The 14122-nt window shown below is 28.7% G+C and overlaps 1 long non-coding RNA gene across 1 annotated transcript; it reads left to right on the top strand.

The window, feature by feature from the left end:
• Positions 1–8362: 8362 nt before the first annotated feature.
• Positions 8363–11721, top strand: LOC136069731 (uncharacterized). Its single transcript, XR_010630955.1, has 2 exons — positions 8363–9053; positions 11238–11721. It is a non-coding gene; the product is annotated as an uncharacterized LOC136069731 (long non-coding RNA).
• Positions 11722–14122: the final 2401 nt, after the last annotated feature.

Raw genomic sequence — 14122 nt, 5'->3', positions numbered from 1 at the left:
TTTTTTTTTTTTCACTTTTTTTTTTGTAAATAATATATTATTAATTGGATTGTGAATATTTAGGATAGTAATTAGTATGTGAATTATGGACTGTGGAGTGATTTAGCATTCTTTTTTTTTTTTCTTTTTTTTTTTTTTTTGTATGGCTCTTTACTTTTAAGAAATCAAGTTTTGGATAAATTATTTTTCACTTTTGTTTTTCTTTTTTGAATTTTATATTATTAAGTGGATAATAAATATTTAAGATAGTAATTAGTATTTAGGTTGTGAACTGTAGAGTGATTTTTCTTTTTTCCTTTTTCTTTTTGTATGGTACTTTACTTTCAAGAAATCAAGTACTGGGTATTTTTTTTGTTAATTTTATATTATTAAATGAATTATAAATATTTAAGATAGTAATTAGTATTTAGTGTGTGGGTTATGTAGTGATTTATCTTTATCTTTTTTTTTTTTTTATCTTTTTCTTTTTGTATGGTACTTTACTTTCAAGAGATGAAGTATTGGGTAAATTTTTTTTTTACACTTTTTTCTTCTTTTTAAAATTTTATGTTATCAAGTGGATTATAAATATTTAAGTCATTTTTTATGTCCTGAGGGTATTTTAATCACTTTTTAGCTTACAAGGTCATTTTAGGCAAATTCCTTGATTAAGGCCCTGAAAACAGTGTTTTTATTATTTATAGTAATATTTGTCTTTCCTTAATAACTTTTAGTTTAAAAGTTTGTATAAGATCCCGTTTGTTTTGAGACGACCCTTAAGGTTAGTAGTTTATGATTTTGCATTTAACTCAATTTTGCCATTTTTGGTAAAATTTGGTAATTTGTCACATAATCTCTTAATTAGTGCGAATTAGAGTTTTAAACGTTTTTTTCTTATTATTTATATGTTTTGTAGCCGTCAGAGGCAAAAGAAACTATTATCAATAAATACAGACGTTTTGTCAAATTTTCTTTTGATGGATTCCAGTTTTATCTCCTTGTGGATTCAGGGAAAACCGCTCGTGGATTCGAGGTTTACTACCAGAAACTAACAGTTTAGTTTCTGTTCCATCAAGAGAGCATCGTGTGTGTTTTCTCTTCAGTCTTCCGCGACATCAAAGATAGTAATTAGTATTTAGAGTGTTGACTATGATTGTGATTTTTCTTTTTCTTTTTGTATAATACTTTATTTTCAAGAAATGAAGTATTAGGTTTTTTTTTTTTACTTTTATAAATTTTATATTATAAATAAATTATAAATATTTAAGATAGTAAGTATTACTTAAGTGTGAAATATGGAGTGATTTATCTTTATCCTTTTTTTTTTTTTTTTTTTATCTTTTACTTTTTATATGGTACTTTAACTTTCCAGAAATCAAGTATTGGGTAATTGTTTGTTCACTTTTTTTTTGTTCATTTTTTTCATTTATATTCTTAGTGGATTATAAATATATAAAGATATAATTAGTATTTTGATTGTGGACTGTGGATTGATTTATCTTTAAATTTTTTTATTTTTTTGTTTGTACTTTACTTTTAATAAATCAAATACTAGATAAATTTTTTTTGCCGCCTAGATTTTTCTTTGTAAATTTGATATTAATTAATGGATAACAAATATTTAAGATAGTAATTAATATTTAGAGTATAGAATGTGAAGTAATTTATCTTTATCGATTTTTTTTAATTTTTCTATAGTACTTTACTTTCTACAAATAAAGTACAGGGTAAAATTTTTTTTTTCACTTTTTTTTTTATAAATATTATATTATTAATTGGATTATAAATATTAAGATGGTAATTAGTATGTAAATTATGGACTATGGAGTGATTTAGCTTTTTTTTTTTTTTTTTTTTGTATGGCACTTTACTTTTAAGAAATCAAGTTTTGGATAATTTTTTTTTCACTTTTGTTTTTCTTTTATGAATTTTATATATTAAATGGATAATAAATATTTAAGATAGTAATTAGTATTTAAATTATGGATGTGGAGTAATTTTTTTTTTCTTTTTTCTTTTTTTCTTTTTCTTTTTGTATGGTACTTTACTTTCAAGAAATCAAGTACTGGGTATTTTTTTTGTTAATTTATGTTATAAATGAATTATAAATATTTAAGATAGTAATTAGTATTTAGTGTGTGGGCTATGTAGTGATTTATATTTATCTTTTTTTTTTTAATCTTTTTCTTTTTATATGGTACTTTACTTTCAAGAGATCAAGTATTGGATAATTTTTTTTTTTTTTACACTTTTTTTTTCTTTTAAAAATTTTATTTTATTAAGTGGATTATAAATATTTAAGTCATCTTTTATGTCCTAAGGGTATTTCAATCTCTTTTTAGCTTAGAAGGTCATTTTAAGGTAAATTCCTTCATTAAGGCCCCGAAAACAGTGTTTTTGCTATTTATAGTAATATTTGTTTTTTCTTAATAACTTTTAGTTTAAAAGTCAAAATAAGATCCCGTTTATTTTGGGATGACCCTTAAAGTCAGTAGTTTATGAGTCTGCATTTAACTCAATTTTGCCATTATTGTTAAAATTTGGTAATTTGTCACCTAATCGCTTTATTATTGCGAATTAGGGTTTTAAATGTTTTTTTTCTTAGTATTTATATATTTTGTAGCCATCAGAAGCAAGAGAGACTATTATTGGTAAGAAAGTAAAGTAAAACAAGCTCTATGCAAAAGAAACTTTCCTTGGCAAAATTCGAGAGAGTGGTTCTTGAATATGGTTCTTTTAGACTTTGATACAATTTCAATTTTTGTTGCTACAGTGTTTTCTCTACAGGTTTTTTGATCCCTCTCCCAAAAGGTCTCTTTCATTATATAGCTCCCTTGGATGATCTTGGCCCTCCATTTGTTGATCGTCCAAGCCACTTCTTGAATGCTTGTCCCATCAGACACCTTCTCAAACCCCTTATGAGTTGCGACAGCTAAGACAGTACTGTTCAAGATTTTCTCTACATAAATGCATTAAGGAGGTTTGGTGAGATGCATTAAATATGGTGGTAGCTACCATCCCTTCAGTCATGTCAGGGCTACCCCCTTCTCCGAAACTCTTTCTTTACAGCATGACCTCCACTGACATGGCCTTACTGTCCAAGGTGTGACCTCCTCGGCACGATAATGGTCCCCTCGGCTATGGGTATCACACGTGGCAATTATCTTATTTAAATTCTTGTACCCCACAAAATGAATTATAAATATTAAGATAGCTAATTAGTATTTAAAGAGTGGACTGTGGAGTTATTTATCTTTATCTTTTCTTTTTCTTTTCTCTTTTGTATGGTACATTATTTTCAAGAAATCAAGTACTCGCGTAAAAAAAAAAAAATTCACATTTTTTTCTTTTGTAAATTATATACTATAAAGTGGATTACAAATATTTAAGATAGTAATTAGTATTTAGATTGTGGACTGGTGAGTGATTTGTCTTTCTTTTCTTTTTGTTGGAACTTTAGTTTAAGATACAAGTACTGGATCATTTTTTTTTTTTTTGTCATTTGTAAATTTTATATTATTAGTTGAATTTAAATATTTAAGATATTAATGGTATTTTCAGTGTGGAATATGAGTGATTTATTTTATCCTTTTTTTCTTTTCTTTTTGTATTGTACTTTAATTTCTAGTAATCAAGTACTGGGTAATATTTTTTTCACCTTTCTTTGTTTAGTAAATTTTATATTATTAAGTGGATTATAAATATTTAAGATAGTATTGGTATTTAGATATGACTATGGAGTGATTTATATTTTTTTTGTATTGTACTTTACTTCAAGAAATCAAGTATTGGCGTAAATTTTTTTTTTCACTTTTTTTTTTCTTTTTGAAATTTATATTATTAAGTGAGTTATAAATATTTATGATAGTAATTAGTATTTAGATTGTGGCTGTGGAGTGATTTATCTTTTTTTTTTTCTTTTTATATGGTACTTTACTTTCAAGAAATCAAGAAATGAGTAATTTTTTTTCACTTTTTTTTTTCTTTGTAAATTTATATTATTAAGTGTATTATAAATATATAAGATAGTAATTATATTTAGAGTGTGGACTACGATGTGATTATCTCTCTTTTTTTTCTTTTTCTTTTGTATGGTACTTTATTTTCAAGAAATGAAGTACTGGATTTTTTTTTTTTTACTTTTTTTTTTCTTTTGTAAATTTATATTATTAAGTAGATTATAATTATTTAAGATAGTAATTAATATTTTGAGTGTGGAATGTGGACTGATTTATCTTTATCTTTTTTTTTTTCCTTTTGTATGGTACATTACTTTCTAGAAATCAATTACTGGATAATTTTTATTTTTTATTTTTTTTCTTTTGTAAATTTTATATTATTAAGTGGATTATAAATATTTAAGATAGTAATTAGTATTAGATTATGGACTATGGGTGATTTTATTTTCTTTTTTTCTTTTTTTGTGGTATTTTACTTTCAAGAAATCAAGTACTAAGTAAATTTCATTTTCCACTTTTTTTTCTTTTTTTTTTGTAAATTTGTATTATTAAGTAGATTATAAATATTTAAGATAGTAATTAGTATTTAGAGTGTGGACTATGGAGTGATTTATCTTTATATTCTTTTTTTTTTATGGTACTTTACTTTCAAGAAATCAAGTACTGGGTATTTTTTTTTTGTTAATTTTATATTATTAAATGAATTATAAATATTTAAGATAGTAATTAGTATTTAGTGTATGGGCTATGTAGTGATTTATCTTATCTTTTTTTTTTTAATCTTTTTCTTTTTGTATGGTACTTTACTTTCAAGAGATCAAGTATTAGGTAAATTTTTTTTTTTTGTTTTACACTTTTTTTTTTCTTTTAAAATTTTGTATTATTAAGTGGATTATAAATATTTAATTCATTTTTTATGTCCTGATGGTATTTCAGTCACTTTTAGCTTACAAGGTCATTTTAGTCATTCTCTTGGTTTCAAGGTCATTTCGGTCAATTCTAAGTTTCAAGGTAATGTGGTCATTTTTCTTTGGTCCTAGGGGTATTTTGGTCATTTTAGGTTTCAATGTTATTTCGGTCATTTTTTAGGTTTTATGGTAATTTTGGTCTTCTTTTAAGTTTCAAGGTCATTTGGTCAATTTTTTTTTTTGTTCTAAGCGTATTTTGTAATTTTTTAGTTTCATGGTTATTTCAGTCATTTTTTAGGTTTTATAATAATTTTGGTAATTTTTTTTAGTTTTAGGGTGATTCTGTCATTTTTTAGGTTCTAAGGGTATTTCGGTCATTTTTTATGTTTCTAGGGTATTATGGTAATTGGTGAGAAAAGAAAAATGGGGAACCATCAAATGTGACAAAAGTACCACTGAGTGTGAGAAATGTACGGTGTAATGTGACGTTGGTACTACCTAAATTGACAATGGAGCCATCAAATGTGATAAAGAAATAAGGGGAGTACCAAATGTGACAAAAGTATAGTCACATGTGATATTGGTACTGCATAATGTGAGGACGACACCGTCAAATGTGTGAAAAAATTAAAGTACAACCAAATTTGAGAAAAGAACGGTCAAATGTAATGTTGCTACTGCCTAATGTGACAATAGAACCATCATTGGCGAGAAAAAAAAAATTTGAACTACCAAACGTGACAAAAGTACAGTCATATATGATTTTGGTATTGTACAATTTGAAGATGTTACCATCAAATGTTAGAAAAAAAATACTAGTACAATCGAATGTGGTAAAAGAACTGTCATATCTGATATTGGTACTGCTTAATGTGATAATGGAACCATCAAATGTGAGAAAAAAAAAGGGAACTATCGAATGTGACAAAAATATGGTTACATGTGATGTTGATACTATCAAATCCCAATGTGACAATGAAACTATCAAATGTGAGTAAAATTAAAGTACCACTGAATGTGAGAAAAGTACGGTCAAATAATATGTTAGTACTGCCCAATGTGACAATGGAACCATCAAATGTAAGAAAAAAAGTAAGGGAACCACCGTTTGTGACAAAAGTACAATCATATATGATGTTGGTACTGCATAATTTGAGAATGGTACTATCAAATGTGGGAAAAAATACGAGTACAACCGAATATGGCAAAAGTACTGTCAAATATGATGTTAGTACTGCTTAATGTGACAATGGAACTATCAAATGTGAGAAAAAAAATAAGGAGCTATCGAATGTGATAAAAGTACATTCACATGTTGATACTACCCAATGTGACAATAGAACTGTCAAATGTGAGCAAATAACTAAAGTACCACCAAATGTGAGAAAAGTATGATCAAATGTGATGTTGGTATTGTTTAATGTGACAATAAAACCATCAAATGTGAGAAAAAATAAGGGAACCAGCGAATGTGATAAAAGTACATTCACATGTTGATACTGCCCAATGTGACAATAAAACTGTCAAATGTGAGGAAATAACTAAAGTACCACCGAATGCGAGAAAAGTATGATTAAATGTAATGTTGGTACTATCTAATGTGACAATGAAGCCATCAAATGTGAGAAAAAATAAGGAAGCCATTGAATATGATAAAGTACATTCACATGTTGATACTACCAATGTGACAATAGAACTGTCAAATGTGAGCAAATAACTAAAGTACCACAAATGTGAGAAAAGTATGATCAATGTGATGCTAGTACTGCTTAATGTGACAATGGAACCATCAAATGTGAGAAAAAATAAGGAAGCCATTGAATGTGATAAAAGTACATTCACATGTTGACACTGCCCAATGTGACAATAGAACTGTTAAATGTGAGAAAATAACTAAAGTACCACCGAATGTGAGAAAGTATGATCAAATGTGATGTTGGTACTGTCTAATGTGACAATGAAACCATTAAATATGAGAAAAAAATAAGAAAACTAGTGAATGTGACAAAAGTACAGTCACATGTGATATTGGTACTGCGCAATGTGTGGATGGTACCATTTAATGTGAGAAAAAATAAGGGAACCACCAAATGTGACAAAAATACAATCACATATGATGTTGGTACTGCAAAATATAAGGATGATATCATCAAATGTGAGAAGAAACAAGGGAACCGCCGAATATGACAAAAGTACAATGACGTATGACGTTAGTATTATATAATCAAATGTGATGTTTTGATAACCTGATATAATAGGTTGCCTACTAGTGAGTACCATACCAAAAAAAAAAAAAAAAAGGGCGTACGGTAGAATCACCAGAGAGAACCAAAATTCACAATTCTTGCTCTCCTCTTGCCATTTTCAGAAGCTTTCCTTTTAAATCTCCACACTTTAAAAAAATTCTAGCCGTTAGAAAATCTATCCAAAGCTAGAACAAATCTTTTAGTACAAATACTCATTTTTTTTCTCTATATTTGAACATCCAAATCACCAAAATCTCCATTAGATTTTCTTCTTCATAGGAAAACATTGAGAAAATCTTTTGTTAGATTTTATTATTGGATTTAACCATGATCTTTGGTCGTTGTGCAGCTTGCAAGTATTTGAGAAGAAGATGCCCTTCGGATTGCATTTTCTCTCCTTATTTTCCTCCAAATGATCCTCAAAGATTTTCTTGCGTTCACAGAATCTATGGTGCTAGCAATGTCGGAAAGATGCTCCGGGTAAATAATACTATCTTTATCATTAAAGAGAATAGATATACACTTCTATGAATTAACATATTTATGATTTATAAAACACAGAAATCCATGGACAGAAGTTGTATATAATCTGACAGCCATACCATGAGAGTTTATTAGCACTTGCTTAAATGTACAATGTGTCATTTTATGCTGCCACTTCATGCTTCTCTTGTTTAATTTTAAAATTTTATGTATCCATGACATCAAAGTATGAAACCATTCTTTCTCAAGAAAAAAAAATCAAAATAGTGAAATACAAACCGGTATTTATAATTATAACGTACAAATATAATGCATTTGGCACATTGTGGAGTGGAGGAATTGAAATTTGGGTTTTGTTGTTGATGAGGAAATTCTTCTTTCTGTTTTAATATAAATGTATGATATTTCAATAAATAAATAAATAAATAAATATATATATATATATATTGGAGGTAAGATTATACCTATTAATTATCTCTTCCAAACATAACTATAACCTTGTGCATTCAATGATTATATAAGAAGAGACAAACCACCGCGCATCCTTGGCGCGATGGTCACTCCACAAGTATAAGTGCTTATAAGGTGTGGGAGTTTCACACAAATATACACTTAAATTAGGCTAGAGTAGAATTTCTATCTTGTAAAAATAAATAAATAAATAAAAATCCTAGCTATTAGAATATATATAGAATATGGGGTTGATGAGCCCACACCGAAGATCTCTTTTTTAATTTAGTAAAAAAAAAAAAAATATATATATATATATAGAATAGATTTATCTCTCTCTCTCTCTCTCTCTCTGATTCCTTAATATTCAACCTCTAGACTCGGTATTTAGTTTGGCCTTTCTTTCCTCCTTTACTCCTTTGTCCCTTTTATTTATGAATCTCTAAGTCTACGATAATATTTACATTAGATTACATTTTACTTCAAAAGTCTTACAGTTTTTGTGCTCAAATTGGCTTTAGAAGTCTTGCTGATGCCTTAAAAGCCTTCAAGGAGTCACCATGAAAGAAAACTTTTACAAATCCCCATTTCTATAAGAAAGAACGAATCCCCCATGTCACTTTCTGCCTTCTTTATCCTACACCTGAGCATATGAATATGTTTCCAACTACTAAAGCTTAGAATGACCTGTTTTAGATGCTGTCTTCTAGATCTTGCACATTTGTTTGCTGCCTCCTAAAGATTGCAATCTCTGTAGTTCTGTACCTCTATAATGCACCCGAGCATGTGAATCAATTTCTGACTATTAAAGATTGCAAAGGATGTAGGAGTTAATTCTCTTGCTACTGTTTTTGTGAGAAGGTATTAACTTGATTTAGGTGGTCGTTTACTGCACTATTATTGATCTTCGTTATCCTGTTTTTACAAATTATTTTAATTAAAAAAACTATAAAAAAAAATACTTATTTTGCAGGTTCTACTTTCATTTTTTGGATAAAGAGCTGCATACTTAACTGCATCAACTCAAGGTTTGTTAACAATTTTTGTAAAATTTTTTTAAAAAAAGTTCCTGTTGCTTAAAAGTTATATATAAATAGTCAATATAAAACCATTAATCAAATCATTTACTGCTTTGCAACACCATATACCTAAGTTTAAGCATAACATTGTTAATTATCCTGTTCAAATATTTTTCCTTCTCCAAATACAGTTTCTGTTGTCTGTAATTTACCACAATTTCTTTTCCTTAGCACCTGAATTTTTCAATATCTACACTCCTAATTAAAACCCACCGATCCACACTTTATTAAAAAAAATAAAAAACTTAAAAAGAGAGCCCATAACCGTTAATAAACTTTAAACATAGAACAAAATGAGATAAATAAAGAGAGAGGGAAATAGAAATATGTAGGTCAGCCCCTCAATCAAGCCAGCTTCCTGCCCACGTGTACCTTCCCACCACTGACTTGCCAGGACCGTTAGTAGTAAGTTTTCCTCTTTATTTTTAAATTTGTGTATTAAATATGATCTTTTTTCCCCTAAATATGTTATTTTTTCTTTATGAGATGTATATGTGTTGCTGCATTTGGATTATTTAAAAGTCATATAGGCATGGCCTTATGCATAAATTTGTGATGTTTCTTTTGCTACTTTTACGTGTTTGAGCTTTTGACATCTTATTTTTAGATTAAATGATCTATGAGATTTTTCTCCTTCGTGTATGTGTGTGTTTTAATGTACTGTATGTGTTCTATATACTTTCAGCCTCAACAATTTCATTTGAAGCACTGGCAGTTGCAATTTGGAGAACTTAGTCTACCAAAGGATTTAGTTGCTGGGTTTTGAGTTGAATTTATTTGTAGGTAGTTCTTTGATAAGATTATATGCAGCAATGGTTGCAACAATAATGCATGATGTGTGTTTGATAAAATGCCTACCTTGAAAAGATTATATTATGTGGAATATTTTGCTAAATGGTTTACTTATTGTAGTAATTCTCTACAACTCTTTTTGAAATCAAATTAGTATGTGCATGAAATGCTTACGTATTGGATTAATAATAGATTGTTATTGTTTAATTGGAAGAAAGACTAAGCTTGAAATTGATCCAATCAAACTTATCCAACATAGGCATTTCTACAGTGGATGCAACTGTTAGGTCCTAATAATGGACTTATGTTCAAGTTTTGTACAAGCTGCCTCGAGGTCTAGTTAAGTTTGCTGCCTAAGATATATGCTTATTTATATTTGTATAATTGGGGCACGTGAGGGTTGATCTGAAAGAATGTACTAATCAGCTATATGTGCTGATTCAATAATTACAAAGTATGGCCTGCATGATTGAATTCATGGCCTATGGGACCAATGTTAGATTTAGATTTTGGCCTTAATCCCAATGTTAACCTACATATTTCTATGAGTTTTTCTTGAAAACTCATAGCAAAATGAAAGGAAAAGGTTTACTCTGATTGTGATATTGCTTTAAGTCCTTTCTCTTTCGAGTTTGTTTTCTACTAAATTATCTCCATCTTTGTTTATCTTTTTTATAATTCTTTTGTTAGCATTGTATAGATTTTCATTATTAACATAATAAAGCATTGTATTAAAGTTACCTAATATATGTGTTAGATGAAGATGATGTTGCCAATTTCATTTTTGTGCAGCAATTGGTTATATGATTTTATTCCTAGGTCACAAATTTTATGTCTTTGATTATTAATAAAGTCAAAAATTGCCAAAGTCAAAAGATGAAAAAAAAATAAAAATAAACAAATAAAGGAAAGTCAAAGTAAGAAAAAGAAAATGAAAAATTAAAGGGTAGACAAAATAATTGTTGTTATAGGTGTCATAGAAATTGCAAAAATCATCTTGAGTTTGAATCACATTTATTAGTCCTGGAAGTGTTTTATGTGTCTTGATATTACTCCAACATATGATATTTTAAAGATTACAAGGAATTTTGTCATTAGCTGAACCTATATTATATTTTAGTTACTCGCTAAAAAGAAAAACATATTTAGTGGCTTTCATGGTAGATTTCTATTGATAAATTGTTTGTTCTAAGTTTATTTTATGTTTTTACTATCAGATTGTATCTGAAACACCAATGACTTAAATCATAGTGCTAATATCCTATAAACCATTACATCTTTGTTGGGCTAATATTACATCTTTGTGGTATTCTAACTAATATTATGGTTTTGTATTTTCAGCCAAATCAGCTTATAGATAAATATTGACAAATGGCAGGTGGTAGTTATACAGTTGTCACAAATCACAAGAAATGGTGGTTGGGGTTAAAAATGTGTCTTTGTTTCAACCTATATGTATTAATCCAAAGGATAACACACTCTATCAAGTCTTTGAAATTCTATATGTATTATTTTTGTGATCTTTTAAATCTATGAAATTCTATGTCTAGTATTTTCTGTTTTTGTTAGTACCATGGGTTAAAAATGTGACAAAATGAATGTGTAGAACCTTTGAACATTTGGATTCAACTATGCAAAAAAAAAATTGCAGTGGTGTTGGTGGTGAATAGGAGTTTAGCCATTGATTTAATTATGTTCAAGTTTTATTTCATAACTCTTGCCTTCAAAGACTATTTCAACATGATTGTGATTATATTGCATTAAAGGTTAGTTTGTTTGGCTCAAACTAATTGTGAAAAGACATGTCTGTTTTAATTCAATGTAATTTGTCAAGCTCCTCTGTAAATACCACCAAATTTTGGATTGTGATGACTGAAAGTGAAGCTGTTGGAAAATATTAGACCAGTTCTAGGAATAATGAATGCTATCTAACTTAAGAATTTTTAGTCCTATGTGGTAGAGATACCAAGGGAAGAGATTAAGTTTCAAATAAATGTTGTTAGGACAACTTTTAATACAAGAGGAAAATCTTTTATAAATTGATTTTATTAGCCAAGTTTCTCTCCTATTTATTTCATACTTCAACAACTATATTCTCTCGAACCCACAACCTTTAAAAAAACCTTGAACCAATTAGTTATAACTTATGAGATTTCAATTAACATTTTTTTCTAGATTATGTGTTGATGCCAGGTTATGTCTGTCTTTTAGAAGAACACCTGCACATTAGCATCATTATCTAAACAACTAACTATCCACCCCCTTCCATATTTTACCATCACATTGAGTATAACATATTAAGTTGATTCTTTTCTAACTCATAAAATGATCTCGCGCATTGCGTGGGTAGACATGGCAAAACGGGTCAGAATTTTCTGACCCGACCCGACCCGACCCGAAAAATACCCAACCCGAACCCGATTTTTTTGACCCGAAGAAAAAACGGGTTGACCCGTGACCCGACCCGTGTTTTTTGCGGGTCAACCCGACCCGACCCGCGACCCGACCCGAACCCAAACACTTTTTTTTAAACTTTTTTTTTTGGGTAAAAAAATAGTAAAACTAAGACAATATGATTTAATTGTTTATTGTGAACTTTAAGGAAACAATTGATACATTTACATAACTACATGCAAATTAATTAAAAGATAAATGGTTGAACATTCTGTAATGAGTAAATATTTTTAGATGTCAAATAGCAAAGTACATGCCAAGATAATCTGGTTACAGTAGAGTTAATAACATAGATTTAAATTGTAGAAATGCGAGAAATATTCACAAGTAAAAATAATCAAGCTAAAGTATCAAATTAGCATAAATTATGAATATTAGACCTATTTTTTAATAATTTATGTCCAAAATAAACGGCTTTTCAAAATAAATTATGATATTTCCTAGAGTGTGTGTTGCTTAACAATAATATGATATTCATAAAAGAGACCATGTTTAAATAAGTTAAGCAATCAAATTTTAAAGTATATTCTCAAATTGAAATAGAGTGTCAACCACAACTGATAATAGATTATAAAATTAATTTTCAAGATTGTAAATTTCTTATATTGTTTATTCTTTATCAAATGAGTTATCCAATAAGTCATTTATAATTTTGTTTTATATTTTGGAATGTTGATATTGTGTAGAAATAAAACTTGTGTATTTGTTTTACTTATCTTTGTGTTATTTTTGTTTTAGATAGTAATGTTAGGATTTGTATAATTTTAAAATTATTGAATAAGTATTAATAAATTTAACTGAATTCATTCTTGATATAAGTGGTGAATTCAAAATAATGCATTTTACATTAAGTAATTTGTTGCATAACTTTTCAAATGTCAAATACATATTGTTTTCTTTATAAAATTTTTTTTAAAAAAAATCACATGAAAAAATACGGGTCAACCCGACCCGACCCGACCCGACCCGCAACCCGATTGACCCGAACCCGATTTTGACCCGCTTAAAATGACCCGTTTTTGACCCGTGACCCGTTTGACCCGCAACCCGATTGACCCGACCCGAACCCGACCCGACCCGCCCGTTTTGCCATGTCTATGCGTGGGTTAAACATTAGTAATAACTAATTGCCGAAACGTTTGACTTTTTGTTGACCTCTTCTCATTGTGCCACATGGCTTGATAATTTAATGACATGATTAAGTTTAAAAAAAAAAATGGTATCTGTTTGATTGACTAATTAAATAAACCGTTTCAGTGAAATTTTAAAAAACGTTTGTGTTCAATTTGCCTATATAAATTAGAGACACACTATTTTGTCTTGAGTAGGCACTAAGCGAGTCGGCAGTTACAAAAGATTAGAAAAACCTTTCTCAGTCACTTTTCACTTCTATACTTCTCTCTCTCTCTCTCTCTCTCTCTCTCTCTCTCTCTCTCTCTCTAAAGATTATTTCCCGTCGACAACTCCAAAACAATTTCTACAAACGTCTTCCTCGCCTTTTACCTCACAAAAGATGCTTCCCCTTTCAGTTGTAGTGCCTGGGATTCTCTTTTTTAATATTTTTTGTCTACGTGGTTTTGGTGGCTAAATTTTCTTTTTCCTCCCCTTACCGCTGTTGTATTGCATTGTTTAAAAAAAAAAAAATAGTGCAACTTCTATCATGTTTTTATTATGTTGTTTTACCATTGCATGTTTTAATTTAGACAATTTCCAAATTACACCATGCTTGTAGCAGTGACTTGAACGGTGCCTGCTACAAGTCTATGCTTATG

This window comes from Quercus suber, unplaced genomic scaffold (genome assembly GCF_002906115.3).
Source record: "Quercus suber isolate HL8 unplaced genomic scaffold, Cork oak 2.0 scaffold_185, whole genome shotgun sequence".
Lineage (NCBI taxonomy): Eukaryota > Viridiplantae > Streptophyta > Magnoliopsida > Fagales > Fagaceae > Quercus > Quercus suber.
This window is presented reverse-complemented; position numbering and strand designations above follow the sequence as displayed.